The sequence below is a fragment of the Lagopus leucura genome, unplaced genomic scaffold (genome assembly GCF_019238085.1).
Source record: "Lagopus leucura isolate 7727_CA_CO unplaced genomic scaffold, USGS_WTPT01 Super-Scaffold_100018, whole genome shotgun sequence".
NCBI lineage: Eukaryota > Metazoa > Chordata > Aves > Galliformes > Phasianidae > Lagopus > Lagopus leucura.
The window spans coordinates 7706720-7725073 of NW_024962272.1; the positions used below are offsets into that span (position 1 = coordinate 7706720).

The 18354-nt window shown below is 36.7% G+C and overlaps 1 protein-coding gene across 1 annotated transcript in view; it reads right to left on the reverse strand.

Annotated features, from left to right (window-relative positions):
* Window positions 1–18354, reverse strand: part of TRPM3 (transient receptor potential cation channel subfamily M member 3) — a 249388-nt gene that overhangs the window by 229959 nt on the left and 1075 nt on the right. The window lies entirely within an intron of this gene.

The window sequence follows — 18354 nt, forward strand, 5'->3', positions numbered from 1 at the left end:
CAAGTTGAACAATTGTTCAGACATGCAAACAAAATGTGTAGTCCCTCTTAAAGACTGAGAGAGATGGCTTCCTCTGTGCTACAGAATGTGTCATGGACATCTGGGAAACGTTCTCTGATGCCATATTTAAAGCATAAGAGCAGAAGAGACATGCAACATTCATTTCCAGACAAACAAACAAACAAAAACACAACAAAAACAAACCCAAAACCAAGATGAAATGAGATTGTTCCTAATTTAAAAGTTGTTTCCCCACAGAGGCTGGAAACTGTTGTCATCTGATTTGAAAGAATGAACTGAAACACATGCTCCTCATTGGACACATCACCATCATCACAGATGCTGATCAAGATGGGAATGTGTACATAATCTGAGTGGAAGAAAAAATAAGCAGACTGTGCCTCATGCAAGAGTTGTGTAATATTCCTGCAAACTTCTAAGGCCTGGGTTCTAAGGGACTAAGCTTAACTTGGCCCTGGAGTACTGACATGACCAAATCTTAACTTACATTTAGCACAGCATAGCACAGTTCAGTTAGAATGGACCTTCAGAGATCACCAAGTCCAATTGACTGACATCCTTGGGGCTAAACAAAAGTTAAAACAAATTAACCAGAGTCTGTCTAAATGCCTCTTGAACAAACACAGGCACAGAGCATCAATCACCTCCCCATGAAGCCTTTTCTAGTGTTTTACCACCTCACAGAAACATAATACAATAATATTAAAGAATAATACATTCTATTAAATAATATTCAATCTACTAAAACTCTGCTGAGTAATCATTGGGAATGTATAATTGGCTAATTATTGGAATACATTGTAAATAAAGATGATATAATAAGTTAATATTCAATAGAGGAGATTCTGAACTAAGGTTTCCTATGTCTCAGGAATGACTAAAGAAAGAGATGTTTTTTTCTATGGGATGAAAAAAATTATGCAAATCTCAATGCTTCTGGCAGGATAAGGAAACAGACTTCTGTTCAGGCCTACTGAGGACTGCAACAGTAAGAAGTTGCCTGGTAGAAAAATATCAAAAGAAAAAAATGCCAGAAAATATAAGTGGAACATATGCACCACAAGAAGGAGCCAAATATTTTATACTCAAATACAGTTCACAAACAGCTCACAAACAGCCCAGTTTACTAGATGAATATTAATATTTGGAAATTGAAGCCAAAAGAGGCAAGTTTGAAAGACAAAATGATGACCTGAAGAAACTACAATATTTCTAGCACAACTAAATTATGATGTTAGACCAAAGACAAAAATCTGCCTTATATATCTCATGCTACATAGTAGACAACTGGGAACATCTGAGTTAGAGGCCCCAGAAAGAGACAAAAAAAAAAAGCAAGCTGTGCATGTGCAACAAAGTGCATGTAACCTGAAAAGACAAGTCATCCAGTTGGAAAAGATGCTCTATAAAAGTAAACCATTCTACACAAAAGCAAATTCTGTACAATAGAAATTTGTGCATTTGTAGAGATTTGCATTCTTACAGCAAGGACAGTAGCCAACTGTCAACTGATGTTACAAATCAGAGAATCACAGGATTGCAGGGGTTGGAAGGGACCTCTAGAGATCATCAAGTCCAACCCCCTATTCAAGAAGGTTTCCTACAATAGATTGTTTGGGAAGATGTCCAGATGAGTCTTGAATATTTTCAAAGGAGACCCCACAACTTCTCTAGGCAACTTGTTTTAGGGCTCCATCATCCCCACTGTAAATAAGTTCTCCACATATTTATATGGAACTTCTTATGTTTCAGTTTTTGACCATTGCTCCTTCTCCTATCACTACACACCGCTGAAAAGAGTTTGGCCTTGTTCAATTGCCTCCTGCACTTTTGATATTTATAAACATAATCTTCACATTGCGTGGCCTTATGCAAGATAATCAAATAAAAATGAGCTTCTTCAAGAGATACCTCATTATGGTCCATATGGTGATAATAAAGAAGTTAACTGTATCTTCAAATGCTATATGCAACCCAATGAACTGGAATCATTGTGAGCCCCCAGTGCAGCATGCAATTAGTGCAGCTGGGCTGTCAAGTGATTTGAGCAGAAGCACATGTCTTGTAAATGTGGTGCATGAATAACCAAAGACTGCACTTTGCCAGCTGTGATCAGCAGCACTGTATGTGGACTAGACTTAGGGAAAAGAAAACTGAAAACACATAGGTTACTCACAAAAATTGAGTCATGTTACCATCATGGAGGTAATGCACACCATCCTCGATAATGACTGCTTCGTCCTTTCCACAGCAATATATCAAGATCAAATGAAAATTACAGACTACATTACAAAGAAAACATAATTTTTGTTGGAAGATGAAAATTCGGGTAACTGAATAAATAACTGTATCTAGTATGTACTGTACATAGTAATACAAATTACATCTATCAAGCAAAAATAATCAACCTCACAGTAAGAAAGAGAAGCTGAATATGCTTTATAAAAATCAAATTTGCAATTTGGCAGAGTATTTCCTAATCTGCATTTGATTATTTTATGTATAATTTGAAGTGTACATTTACTATATGAAGAATGTATATGTTGGTGTTTATAGAGGTACCATATGTAATTCAGCATTGCTATTCTAATCCTTCCTTCTACAGGGTTATTATTTTACCTTAATTTTAGCAAGGAATTCTTCAGCTACCTGGAGGAAACATTCCAGTTTGCAATGAATATTGAGGTATTTTTAAGTGCATTAAATAGGTACCAAAATTAGGTACCATCAGTTTACTATGATTATGATCATTATTATTACTTCTATTACTATGGTATTATTATTATTATTGTATTACTATTGCCTGCTTTGTAAGAAATACATTGCTACTTATTGTTGAGTAAATACTATCATTTGTGTTATGTATACATGCACAAAGGAAGGTAACTGACAGATCACTTGTCACAAAATTCGCTATCTAATTAAAAAAAAAGAAAAAGATGCGACAAACAAGAAAACACCTTCCTTACTTTGGTGTCAGTCCTGAATCTGCACTGTACTATGGCTTCATTTTCATTTCACTACTCATAGTTTTCCAACATAATTCATTTAATAGACGCATATTGCAATGAAATATTTGTGTCACATGTAGAGGAAATACAGTCTACAAAAGGGATAAAATAAAAATTCTGAGCCAAAACACCCTTAATTTAGTCTACGTAATTATATGATTTCATAATGGTATGCTGAAAAGATGAAATAAAAAAAGATTACCTGCTACCATGAACAGCCAAGAACAGTCAAGGCTATAAGTTATGACAGTGCATGTTCTCTGATAGGAGAGTTCTCCATGCTGCCTGTACATGCCTGTCAGTAAAGTTCCCTGGGAAATGGAGTAGCATTCAGTATCAGGATATTACCACTCATATCGCAGTAATGTAACCATTTTCTAACATCAGGTCATTTTGAAGAAAATGACTTATTTTTCCTGTAATTGCTTGCAGGGCAAAGACTTTAGGTTAACTTCATACAGGTTATGTTAGGTTATGTTCATACAGATTTTTTTGTTTGCCAAAGCAAAAATACTGGCTATGGAACACATTTAACTGATTAGGTCTATCACTGCACAGTTGCTGCAAAAAATAGGAGAACATAGATATTTATTACTATTGCTTTTATACACTGACAAAAATAATGTAATAAGGGCTTTATAAATAAGTATATCATGTTCATATTTTTGTTACTATTCTCTAGTATATTTACAAAAACCCTTCATTTTCCCAGTTCTGTATTAATATATTTAAATTATTGAATGCATTCATTCTGCTTGGCCTTTGAGACAGTGACTTGCATTTACCATCTTTCACCTTGAATGTTCCAAAACAGTTAAAAAAGAATAAAAAGAAAACAAAAAAAACTGAACAAAGAACAAATTTGCTGCCCAACATGTTTTCTGTCACAAGAAAGTATGAGGCCAGTGCTGGAATATGCAGATGGTTAAGTAAACTTTATTACAGACCTGAAACACTGGTAATTCTAAACTGACAAATAGATGCCCACTCTAAATTCATACAGGTGATGTGAAATTGCCCACAACACCGTTGTGGATATTTAGTGATTACAGGAATGAACTTAATCTTGATGTCTATTCCATCAGAAAGAACAATAAAATTCATCTAATACCGTACTGAAGTATTGGTCCAGATCATTGTCTCACAACTAAACCAATCATCTATTGAATTGCTAATGTTTCCACTTTGTTCTGTTTAATTTTCTTTGAAGATTTCTTAGCCAATTTGTTGGCTCATACACATCTCAAACATCTCAAATTGAGAAGATATTACTCTGGGGTCCTACTACTATTCCTGACTAGAAGTTCAAACATGGTTCCGTAAAATACTGAGAAGTTAGTAAATGTTTCTTGGTATCCAGTTGTCAGTGGGAATAATAACTACTGATATAAGCCACATCATATTACAACATTTTAATTATGTAAACAGCAACTTCAATTTGAATTCAGGAATGTTAGTGTGGACTTTTTTTTTTTTTTTAACCTAAACTGTACTAGAAGGTCTGTACTTCATTATACAAAAGACCATGTATTTATGAAGAAAAATAATTTTTCTCCAACTTCAAATAAAGTCATTCGGAACAATAAATCACATGGCCTGACCTTCAGATTATAGTAGATCACTATTTAGTAATTAACCAGATAACAAGGTTAACAAATATTCAGTCCTCATAAATCCCTTTGTCATATGTCAAAGGAAAGAAACTACAGCCTTCAAGGCATTACCAAGATCCAGGGCCTCCGAACTGGTTAACAACTGCTATGCCAACTGACTAAATACAGCTGCATAAAATTTACAGGTAAATATTCTTCTGTGCTTCGGAAGCAGAAGCATCTGACTAGACCTTCTAGATCTAGAAAGAAATGTAGATATTGCTACTTCAGCATGCCAGAAAGGATCTGTTAGAAACTAGAGAAGTTGGCTATGAGTTAGTACTTTGCTTCCAGGTGCAGTCACCAGCTCATCTGTCATGGAAAGGAGAAGACAAGCAAAACTTCTGGCCAATCCCAGAAGTGAAGATGGAAAGAAGAGAAGGGGAAGATAAGTCTTCTAGAGCATCTGAAACCCTCTTGCATCAGAAGGCTTGAGTTTCAGTATCTCTATACAGAGCTATATGTATATATATGTGTATATATATATATATATATATACATAAATAGGATGGAGACTAATATTAAAGAATTCTTACCTCCACTGTGCAAACAGTGGATATAAATTTTATTTTCCTCATCCTCCTCAGGCAAAATTAATACCTGTGATTTTGAACTCTTACATCACCTTCTTCAAATTTCATCCACAACTATTATAAGGCACAAAGTACAGATAGTACAACAGTACACACAGATAGCGCCATGACTAGGAGTTGTACAAAAATACTTGTGAATACATACAGCTCAGCCAGAGCTCAGTGATTCCTTCACAGCAATTGGTTAATTATATAAGTAGTAGTAGAAAACTACTTCAGAATATAGAATGTGTGACAAACTGGGAGGGGGGGGACAGGAGGGAAGAAGGGGAAGCCCACTCTACAACACTGACAGTTGAAAGCTCTGACACCAATACAGAACAATGCTTACTTTTTTTTTTTTTTTCTTTTTTCTTTTTTTTTTTTTTTTTTCCTCCAGAAAGATACTACATCTCTTTGAAGAGAAATAGCAAAGTTCATGGAAAATACTGATTTGTATTTTCTCCACAGTAGGAAAAATTTATTTTGTACACATCAGTAATCACTGCTTCAAACTTAGTGGTGAGAGCCACAATCTAATGGTGTACTAGAATCTAATTAATCCTCACATTTATTTATATCAATACATTCTGCAAGAGGGATCATTTATTCCTTGAAAAATTGCACTATATACTTACTTTCAGTGAAAATTCATTGTAACATATAATTCAGTTCTTACAAACTTCTTTTTCCAAAATACGCTTTGCTTGAATGCATACATGCAATGAACTGTATAAATAACAGTATCTGCACTGCCTAACTAAAAAAAATGAGAAAGATATCAGGGAACTGATGAAATGGTTTACTAAGTTGTTTTAAGTTCTTACATGAAGAAAATATAGATAAGCGACCAATTCAAATGAGACTAGAAAGACTCTCTTGCAGATCTGTTCTTCCCTCCTTAAAAAAAAAAAAAAAGAAATACCTTTGATAGCTATTGCATCTCAGTGCAGTTTTTAATGGCCCTGAGCATATCCACAAGCTTTGATTGCCCTGACCAGCCTGAAAACATCTTTCTGTGTAGTTCTCCACTGCAGCCTTTCCACAGGTCCTCAGGGTTTGGCTACCTTTAATCAGGACCAGCTCTGACAGAGGCAGGTCACAGTCTTGCAGTCTTTTTTAACACCTCTTGCTCCCACAGTGAGCCCGGTCTCTAAATCTTCATGTGCAAACCTGGAGCAGTTCTCTGGGTACTGTGACCTTGTGTCTGTGGTCATGGTCACAGTAAGAAGTATGAAGTTGTTTGTGAAAATTGAATGGCAGCAATGTTCCCACAATAGCTCAGGTAGAGGCCATTTCAGTAGAGATGACCAGGGCTAAGTTGGGAGATCTGAATCCCATGGTTTTGTGGTCTCTGAATTTGCCCAGGAGGCACCAATTCCTACTCTGCTCTGACCTGCATCAGCCACTGCCTTTGCCACCCAAAGGGAACCTACGACACGTGAAACCCCTGATGCTTTCACCTATCGCTCTTGCTGGCATAGGTGCAAGCAGTACATCCTTATTTTTGACACTACAGCAATCAGGACTCCTGTGCTTCTCTCTTTGGGAATGAGATAGCCAGAGCCTGATACAAAATCCTGCTTAGGGGCTTCTAGGGTTCTTCTCTCTATCTCTCTCCATGTAGATTTATCAAAACCAGTTCTTGCCAAAGAAATGACTAAAAGACCCTCTGTGCAACACTGTGCATAAAGAAGAACTTGATTTGAAATGATCTAGGTCACAGATAACAAACAGCTTGACAGCAAATAGCTTATAGAAATTGCTAGCTCAACAGCTGGCATGATAAGGAGTAACAGACACAGTGGCTGTGTAAACTCTCTGAAAACAACCTGTTGCTGTAAGTTTCTACGATCATGATGTCATTAGAATCCAAACAAATTTATGATGCTCAGCTGCAAAACAACTACAGCAAAAACAAGTTTGGAACATAACTGCAAGGAAATGTGTAAGTAGGAACTGCTTTTCTCCCCATTCACAGAATACACACAAAGATTGTCACCCTCCATCTTGATGTACCTGCTGCCCCCTACTCACTGGGAATAACTTCAGAATACCCTTCTGACAACTCCTGTATTTCAGACAGGCCTGTGACAAAAGACTAGCACTTGCAGTGCTGTTCAGCACTACTTAAGAAACTGTTTAAAAATACATCTCTGCTCACACTTAAAGCACCAGAGATGCCTGCAAAGCCAAGGACATTTGTTTTCATGATTAACCTTCTTTACCCTCAGAGAGTGGTCAGGCACTGGAATGGCTGCCCAGGGAGGTGGTGGAGTCACTGTCCCTGGCAGTGTTCAAGAGGCGTCTGGATGAGGAGCTGTGAGGTACGGTTTAGTGCTTGTGGTAGCAATGGTAATGGGAGGACAGTTGCACTAGATGATCTTGTCCTTTCCAACCTTGTGATTCTATGATTCTATAATTCTATACTCCATTTTGCAAGATATATCAAATCAAGAAAGCACAGTTCACATGTGAGCTTCAGTTATGTGTGGCTGCTTAGGCTTCAGTTTTGAGAGCCTTCATGAACAAGGAGTCTACAGTTTCTTCATACAACTGGCTTCTTACCATTGAGTTCATTACCTTTTATTCTGACACTTTGCATCTCAGAAAAAAACCTCTGAGTTCATGTCCTCTGTAGCTTGCATACAGAAAACAAGGAATAGGATTTTCTCTCCACTTTCCCTTCCTATAGTTGAACTCTCTCGCATGTCATCTGCATCAGTTCTCTGACCAACCTCTGCCACGCTCACTCCAACATGCTCACGTATTTCATGTTTGGGAGTCCTTGCAGCTGGATACAATACCCAGATGTGGTCTTACGGAGGAGGAGTTCGCTTCCATTGACCACTGCCGACTACATTCCTGATGCAGTGCAGGATGAATCTGGCCCTCTTTGCTGCAAGAGCCCCACTGCTGAGATCCTTCTGTTAAACTTTGCTGCCCATCATAACCTCCAGTTACCACCAGTATTTCAACTGTCAATAAAATAGTGAACTGGAAGGCATGCATATGTATACTGGCTAACCAATTTCAACTCAGATCTGGGATTAGTAACCTTCTATCTGTAGAGTGATATTAGAAAGGAAGACAACGAACAACAATTTGTAAAAGGATGAACTTGATTGGAATTTGAAAAAAAGTCCAGAATGAGCAATGACATACCAATATATAACTAATCCAAACAAGAGGGTATAATAATAATTGCTGCTTTAAGCTTCATGCACTTTAGCATTTATGTATTCACAGAGTACTCAGATCACATATCAGCTACCTGAATTAATTATGGGTATTTCACTACTTACTGCATGCTCCTTTTTTTGCACTGAGCAGAATGCGTTGTTATACTACCCATGGCCTCCCCGTGAGCTAGAAAATGCCCCCCATGGCAGGAAGCAACCGTTTTAATGGCAGCCACTTTGAGTATCTGAGGAAGATTTCAAATCTGAGAATCATAGCCTATTGCATCATGGAAGCACAATAGGAAATCCAGAAAAAAAGCTAAACTGTAAACGGTTCACTTTTGGTACAGACAGATTATAAGAGTTAGATTTTAGCAATTTTGGGTTTTCCAGCTGTAGGACACAACCAACAGGCTTTGACAGATTTCTATTTACAGAGAATGTTGCCAGAGCAATTTCTGACAAATTAATCCACAGTGGGGGGATATTAATTTTGATCACATAAAAATAAAGCATTATAAGACAACTTTGAGAATATTAATGCTAGTTTTACTCACCATGATACCTAATAGATACTTCCAAACTGGGATTTTTATACTACAAGACACCTTTTTATAGACTGCACACATACAGCTGCAGCATTATACAGAGTTTTTGCATGAGGAAGGTGTGCTATAGTAGAACAGACATGTCAGCTTAGTTCAGATGGTGCTGCACTAATGATTTTGCTTTTACTAAGGTCATGGAACTTTTACTAAGTACATCCTAGAACTGGGGTCCAACTACCATATTAGCTAGAGTTGAGCCACAGTTGTGAAAGAATTGTTCCTGATGTGAAATGAACTCTGCCTTTCAGCTGTACTGAAACAAGTGTTCAGAGCAGAATTAGGTCTAGTTGACTGCCACAAAGAATCTGGAAGTAATGCCGTATTAAGTGAACACAAAGGGAATGAAATAAAGAATACTCCACAAAACAAGCTTAAAGTTGAGTATTTCACTTTGCAGTTCCAAAGACTAGGCACATAAACATGGTTTAACTGTAATGAAATATTATTTGTTAACTACATCCATTCAACTGCCATGAATCGTCAAAGGAAATGAAATAAACATTTGTTTCTATGCTATTTTGCTACTCAAGTTAATTAACATATTTTTTCTTCAGTTACTCTTATTTATTTTATGATCTTAAGTAGTTTCCTAGAGCTTTTTATCCTCTTCATGCACTTTAAGGGAATTGTAGACTTAAAGATTTGATATTAAAAAAAATTAGCAGCATTAGTTATGCGTAATGTATGCCCAGTTTTAAATGAAAATAAAATAATCTACATTATACATATCTTGGATTACTACAGTGTTCCTGTTTCAAAGTTCAAGCTCTGATATCTAGCAGGTAAGTTTTGTGCCAGTGAAAGTGTTTCCATTGACTCAGTGGATTGCAGATGAGTCCTAAATAAATTAATGGGAATTATATGTGCTAAAATATTTCAAGGTGCCGAGATGTTAATTTTATCATATAATTTGATACAATTTGCTCAGTTTCAGAACTTACTTAAAGACTTCCTGTAGTAGTCACCTTTCCAGAAAACTGCAATACTGGGTGAATAAGTATTTCTTCTAATTTCTTCCAACTCTAAAGACATCTATTTTATCAGGGGATTTTTCAGTAATTCTTGAGAATATTTGAACATTAAATAAATCAAGAAATTTGCACTACTTAAGAAATAAAGAGAACCAAAAGAAAATAATTCATTTTCGTATGTTAGCAATGGAAATCAGCAGCTTCTTAGCAGAAGCAATCCTCTGAACAATTTAGTATTCCCATCTTGAATAAGCTGAAGCTCCCACAGTTATCATTAATAAGTAACTGCATAGGATGTTTTGGGCTTAATAGATCAGATTTTTATCTTTAAATTATTCTTAAATAATCACATATATCAAGATAATATAACCTGATCACATTTAATTTCCCACTAGGATATCAGTGAAAACCACTTTTTTCCCCTTCCAAATTCATGTTAGAAGGATAAAAATCATCTTTTATTCCAGAGCAACGCACAAGCATGCTACATTTTCTCATTTGTATGTAATACAGGTAGAGTATGTATACTTTAAGTTCAGTGTCCTAATAAGGCCTGGAATTAATGGAATTAACCCCACACTGAGTTTTAAAATTTCTTTCCTAATGAAACAATTTAAAAACATCACTCTTGTTACTATGCAAAGAAACAAAATGAAGAGTTTGTGCCACCCCAATGCTCTTCCTGAAGACTGATTGTTGGTTGGAACCTCATGCTCTTGTAAAATCAGATAAATCAGAAAGGTTTGGTAGGCAATTTAACACAAATGTTACCATTAAACTATCCAGTTTCCAACCAGCACACCGGAAATATTGAAAACAAAAGGCTGTGTACTCCATGTTTACAGTGAACAAAACAAAGAATCACAGGCTTTAAATGCAGTAAGAAGGATTCAGGCAAATACTCAGAAAAAATATTTCTGATGGCATAGATAGTATCATTATAAAAGATTGCCTGTGTGTGTTATGTCTCTAGAAACTTAAATATCCATGTGAAATAACACATATTGCAGTAGTTCAGTCAGTGGACAGATAAAGCAAGCAACTTTTGGGGGTCAGTTATCAGACTACTGGTGGCAAATTATTTATTCTCATTATTGCATCTATAATCTGTCACTACCAATAACCTATCACTACTGCTGCCTTGATGTATAGAGGCTAAACAGTTCAATGCTTAGCCAGCTGGGAATCATGCAGTTCACAAAAGGGGCTAGGAGGGAGTTGGGCAGAGATCTAAGGAAAAACAAATACAAAACAAAACAAAACACAAGAAAAGCAGTTGCATTTTGTTTAGGTTTTTACATGCTAACACTAAATGCATAGAAATAAAAAATAACCAATACAGCATCCTGCATAAGGCATTATAACTTGAAGTACTGGACTCAAAAAAGTTGAACATAACTCTGTTTGGAAGATGCATTCTGTAATTCAGAAAACTTCAAAACATGCAATCATAAAAAAGCCAATCTGGAAAGTCCCAGGATATCCCATAATTAGTTCCCTCAGCAATAGTTTTGGTCTCTTTGTCCAGCTGTATGCAGAGATGCACTCCAAGCTATTGTATGGGGAAACTGAAGTGTGATACTGCATTACAACAGGCCCAGCGGCAACATGCCATGACAATTTAGCAAACCACAGAGAAGGTTCCAAAAATGGCAAAAATGGCATTCTGTAGCAAAATGTGTTGCATCCTCCATGAAGTCTACTTACAGTGGAACTGTAAGATATCACATCTACCTTCTGCATCTATCAACAACAGCCGAAGAATGATAGCTAACTGAAAGACAAAACTTTTGCTGCATAACCTTCTCACTGAGATAAAATCAGCTTACGGTTGTTCTAACTAAAGTATAAGAATCCTGATATTTTCTTTGCTTACTTCCTCGACATCCCTAAAAGCACTTTGTTAGGTTGTTTCATGTCATTATAGTATTTGGGAGGGGTAAAAATATTTTTGATGAACTGATTTTATTCCATGCTTTATTACCAGCTTTGACACAAATTTCCAGAGCCCCAAAGGCATTTCCTTTTACCATGTAGCACAGTCTTGTTAGCAATTCAGGTGGAATAAAACCACTCAGATTCCCTTCGTGGTCCTGTGGCCTGAATTGCTCACATGGCACCCTTTCAAACATACAGAATGGTATTGCAGAACAGCATTAAAATCTTACATTGTTAACAGAGGACTTTACTAACACATCAGCTGCATATTGCTTGCATTACTTCTGTACCCACTAGCATTTACAGTTATTTTTTAAATAAAACCAATAGTTCAGAACCAGAATTTTTCCCCTGTTTCACTAATACACATAAAAATGCTAATTATAATTTTTAAAAATGTTTCTGGAAGAAAGAACATAACAACATCTCTCGTGCAGACAGAAATTAGGAAACTTCCATTTACTTTCTGATATCTGAGTCTACTGCAGTGTTTCATGCATTTTCAATTCTTGCAAAGGCCAGTGGGAGTTGCAGCCATTTGACACCTTCTTAAGCACTGAAATTTGAGAAGATTGAGCCCCAGAGAAAGCAAATATCATTTAAGAGTCAAATGCTTTAGCAGGAAATGTTGATGTCCTTCGATCAATTCTCTAATGCCCCATCTTCTTCACTTGGCCCACTGGCCATGTAGTATATCGGAAGGTAAAAACCCACTGTATTTTCTACGATTGAGTTAAAATCACCAATAAAGACTGTGTACTTAGGGAAAGCACTATCAAACAATACTCATGAAAATCTAGCTTTTGCAGGAGTCTAATTTTTAAGAGTCTCTGTACATGAGACTACAAACTTAACATAACTTTTTCTATCTTTTTGAAAAGGACTTGCTCAATGATGATGTACGTAGGAAGAAAAAAAAAAAAAAACCACTTTTTTTCTCCTATACCCTTCTGGTTTTAAAGAGGAAACTGCATTCACACAGCCATTTCCATCCTGAAAATCTCAACCACTTTCTCTCCATAAGAACTCTGTAGATTACAGCTTCCTTCAAAACTGCACTAAGTGCACTCTTCTGCATGTGGGCAATCCTCTGGAAACATGACTTCTCCTGCAGAGAGAGTGGACTACATGTTTTGTTACTATCTCTTCCTTTCTCTTATCTTAACTGGGATAAGGTGGTTTAATCAATAAGGCAAACTGCCAACAAGCCTTGTTTCATCCTAGATCATGTAAAAATGCACTCAATATCCATGAATTAACCATACAGAAGTAATACTTTTGTATATAAAAGAGAAAGAACTTCAACATTTTCTTTCTTTTAAGAAGTGTTATATGTGAGTTATTCTTTACACATGAGCACACCCAGTCACCATGTGAGAAGGATTGGCTCATCTTGCATTTGTTGAGATGACTTCAAGCAGAAAGATGTTACTGGGAGCAAGCAGACCTCTACAGCATACTATCACTTCTTCAGCCCCTGCGAAAAAATATCTTCACCGTGCAGACATTACTTGCTTGAAAAAATGCAAAGTTCTAGAGCCACAGCTAACAGCTGCATAGCAGGGATGCAAGCACAGCTATGCAAAGCTAGCTTGAAGCTACACTGCAATAAAATATATATACACTGCAATAATAGCTCAGAATTCTCTTCTGCCATACTTAAATGATGAAATTGATGGCACAAGAGCATAGCACCTGACAAAAAGCAGGGTTTTTTTTTTTTTTGTGTGTGTGTGTGTGTGTGTTTTGTTTTTTTTTTAATCTGGCAATGTAGGTTTGGGGCTTCTAAAGACAAATTATGGATCCACACCTGTAGCAGGTATGACTACAGTCTTCCGGGCAAGAAAACAAAAGGTTGTTAACAAATAATTCCTTTTGGAACAGAATTTATATGCTTTCTCAAAACTCATATGTCTACTGCATCCCACCATACAGAGACGTGTGATTACATTTTCCACTTACAAATTTGCAAGAAAATTGTTACATTGACTGACATTTTCTACATGGTTATCTTTTAAGCAGTCTGATCCTAAGGGATGAACTATCATTACTTTCCAGAATGCATCCAATTCTCCTGAAGGAATTACAGGTGGCAGCTCGTTCTTTATTACAATTTAAGTCAGAAAAGCAGCTGAGTGCAAGGCACAGGTAAGTTACTGCCTTCATTTTACTGCCAGTATGGTGCATATTACTTTCAGAAACACTTACTGTGCTCACTCATGATATCAGTATGCATTAGGATTCGTTCCAAGTACCTCAGTTTTCCACTGGGATTTTGCAAAGTTGCCCTCTCATTTTGTAGTGGCTGGAAACATGGATATGGTAAATTAGCTGAAAAGTAACCTGAATCAATTCTTAAGCAGTGAGAAATCAGAAGAGCCCACTGCCAACTGGATGTCAGAAGACTGGTTAACAGAAAAAAAAAATCTTTATAATTTGTCTGCCTTTGTACTTTGTTGATAGTGAATAAAATTGTATAAAAAGCTAGTCCTATTTCTTAAGTGTGTAATGCAATCTACAAGTAATAGTACTGATTCGTGAACGCAGCATACAAACTCACTTTAAAGTCATTTTATAGAACTGTTTTCTTATCAAAAGCACCTTTCCTGATTAAAAGAATTATTTTGTCAGCCCCATAGTGCTATTTTCCTTTCTCTTTTACTGCGACAACTTACAGTGGAGTGTTCAGAAGCACTTTTTCGCAAAGAATACGTTTCATTCTTCCATCATTCTGGGGAAGTAAAGTGTTTTTCCACTTTACCAAATCAGATTTTTTTTAAAAAGTGCCCTGAAATTAAACTGTATTTGGCAATCAAAATCAGTGAGATTTTTGCACTTCAGCTTTTTTATATTCTCCAATGTCCTGAGTTACTTCATGAATTCCTGTTAATTCAAACAAATAAAAATAATTGACAAAACCAAGATACAACTTCTCATTTCATAAGATATTTAGCATCTGATCTCTTCAATCTTTCAGCTGTTTCTTGAACTGAATTAGGATCCCGTCCAGGTTAAGAAAGGGTTCTTTGTATTTACTGAATAGAGCTGAATAGTCATTTTTACTGAGCCATAAGCTGGCAAACATTAATCACAATATTTCCTCCAGAGTTTCTTCTGATTCATTTTGTTTCCTTGCAAAGCCCTTCCAGATCTCCTGCCTTCCTAGACTACTTACTGACATGCAATTATAATTCCCTATAAAATACTTCAGTAGATTTATTAATGAAAATAGAGTATGATAATACATTGGTAATTTGTTCCTATCTGAATGTTCAGCACAGTACTTCTACATAGGCACTTCTCTAAATCACTGGTGTTAAGTACATTCAACATTGCACCCCTTTTATTTTTCAGTCTTGTCTAGCATGCATTACTCACCCCTTCGTTCCTTGACATGTATCATTAAGTATGATTGTCTCTAGCAGAAGTGTAATACTGGTGGTCTCTCCTAGGGCACAGAGTAGACTTCCAAGTGAAGTCTTCAGTATAATGTCGCTCATCAATTTTTAAAGAGCATACAACATTACTCTAAAATGTCCGTTTCCTCTAAATCCTTCCATTTGGACTTGTCTTCCTTCCTTGTGCAGCCACCTCTTCTTCTAGAAACTCAAAAACTCTCATTCACCATAAAACAAACAGAAATGCGACTGCCAGAGCTTTCTGCAAATGGACAATGGCACAAAGTGGAGCAGGACTCTTGTCACTTCTTAAAAAGTAAATGAGTCAAGGTAACAAGACCTGGGACAAAAAACACAGAAGAAAGCTGGAGAACTCAATTCAAGCAGAGGAACAGAAGCCTAATGATCACTGTTGGGAAGCCCCACCTGGAAACTAACCTTATCATATCAGAAGAATGTTGGTTCCTCTCTCTAAGACAAAATCAGCTTTTCAGAACATGTCCTCCAGGCACTTCTTAATCCTCTTATTTTAGATGGGAAGGCATTATACATAAGTTAGCATGCCTTTAAGCATACTGAGACAACCACAGAAAATACTAGAATGGAATGTGCTATGGGAAAGAATGATTAGGGGGGAAAAATGGGACCAGTAAAGGATGAGTCGATGACACATGTTATAAAAACGATCTCTAATAATTTGTTCCAATCTGTACTTCAGATGTAACAGCTCCTATTACTCTGTGTGCCTGCTAGAAAAGTAAATAAATAAACAAAACTGCTGAGAAAATAGGATTATAAAACCTTTCCTAAACATGAGGGTATTAGTGAAGTGGTTTAGAACAGAAACACATGCCTGGAAGAAAAGCATAGGGAATTGAGTTAAACAGCTGCCGGGCCTATTGGCATCTGCAAACAATCCTACTTTATCTACATCAAACCAGGCCAGAGACAAATCAACTGTCAGTTCAGGCAGCTGAGCACTGCACACCAGCTCAACAAGAAGGAAGGGCAACACTTACCTGTTGATTAGCATACTTTATAATTTAATTTAAATCAGTCATTTTAAGACAATTTTAAGACAATTTTAAGGCAATCCTGTAGATCTGTTAGTAATATGAAGTGGGCAGCCTCCACAGAAGTCCTCAATACCTCTGTTTGAAATCACAGATGCTACAATTACTACATATACTTTAATTTTCTCTTTCAGAAGACATGGAATTAATTGAAAAGTTCTTGCTGTTTACTACTGAGGTCCACATCATACCACAATGATTTTCTCACATGTAAAACCTCTGATACTTCTCATTTATTAGAAATTCAGACAAATGTGTGTTCTTGAACTTCATGTCATATACTTACTGAAAGAATGGAAAAGTCAAAGATACAATGATATTTTATATTCCTTCACTCTAAGTAAGTTTCCATCACATGATGAAATAGTTTGGCATCCAGAAGTAAAAGAGCTAATAAGAAAATGTGCCATTACATATCACTTCTTGTAGTTTTTCTTTCACTTAGAGATCTGCTGGACATCTACTCAGAGGTGATACTGCAATACCCCTCAAGAACACTAAATCCACTTGGAAACCAAGCAATGGAAATGATCTAAGACCACACTTGTTTTTCCTGTGTTTGGGGATTCCAAGATATCTTTCATCTAGGAGAAAAAGGAAACAGAAAGGGTAGGCTTCTGGCTTTTTTTGTGTGTGTTTTGGGATTTTTTGGGGGGAGAAAGACACAAAAGAGAAAGGAATATAGACATCTTTCTGACAGGTTTGAACACAAAAAACTTTGAATACCTGGAGGAGAAACATGAAAATACTTGTACTGCTTTTCTGGCGATTCACTACCACTGAAACCACTCTTTTTCCTTGCCACCTATTTGAGACAGGAGAATTCTCCCAGTTCAGCTTTTGTACCTTTTGGGGAATTGGGACAGTGGGACCACATTCTTAGTAGAATTACTTGCTTTAAGCACATTAAATAAAAGACGAGAAAGATAAAAGATAAAAAGATAAAAAGATGTGAGAAGCTGATTGGGAGTCTTGAAGATGCTGTTATGTGCATTTCCCTCTCTAATCAATCAGCTCTGCTCATGAGAGCTCAGGAAGGTGCTGGACTATCTCCTTCCTGTGGTCTCTCCCACTCCTCAAATAGCTCTCAATGCAGAAATTGCCAATCTCTGGCTGTTTGCCCTGCTCTTACTCAGTCTGCAGGCTCCACACCCTGACTGTCCCCAAAGGGTTATAGCAGTAGCTTCAGAAAATCATTTTTAGTCAGCTCTTTTAATAATTAATCATGACGTTCACCCTTAAAACATGTGCAGTGAAGAGAAACCATACACAGGGGGCAATATTCGTCTGCCAAAAAAGAAACATTGCAGACTTTTTTGTGATATTGAAGATGTTAATAAAATTCCCACATCTGTGTTCTCACCCCCAGGAAAATTATGTTTTCCTATATTCATCCAATTCGTAAAATCTGGTTATTGTGATGTGTGCTTCTGGTGCAGAGTGGAGAAGAGGAGAGGACGACAGAGCTGGGGGAAAGCATTTTCAAGAGAATCATACCACCTTCTGATTTGTTCTGTATTACACCTCAGCTGTATTTTGATTTTTCAGCAGTCTAAGTTATCTCATCTGCACTTTGGAGTTGCTCACAAATGCCTCCGAGCAGCTATACACCTGGCTTGGAAACAGCAGTATTTTTCTGGGCTAGCCCCTTCCTATTGTAGCATGACAAATACCTGTTATATGCAGCATGGTCACTTGTGCACTACAAACACAATGACTGTAAAGGTAATCCTAACTGCACAGTGCACTGCTGTGCAAATACGCTGCATTAGTAAGGACTGACCTAATTTTGAAGCTATACACAAAATCTAGAGGTTGTATCAAACACCATGTTCCGACACTACTGGAGCAGCCATGTTTTACCTGGCTGCATATTAATTGCAAAGCCAATTAATTCCAAAGCCAATTAATTCCAAAGCCAATTAATT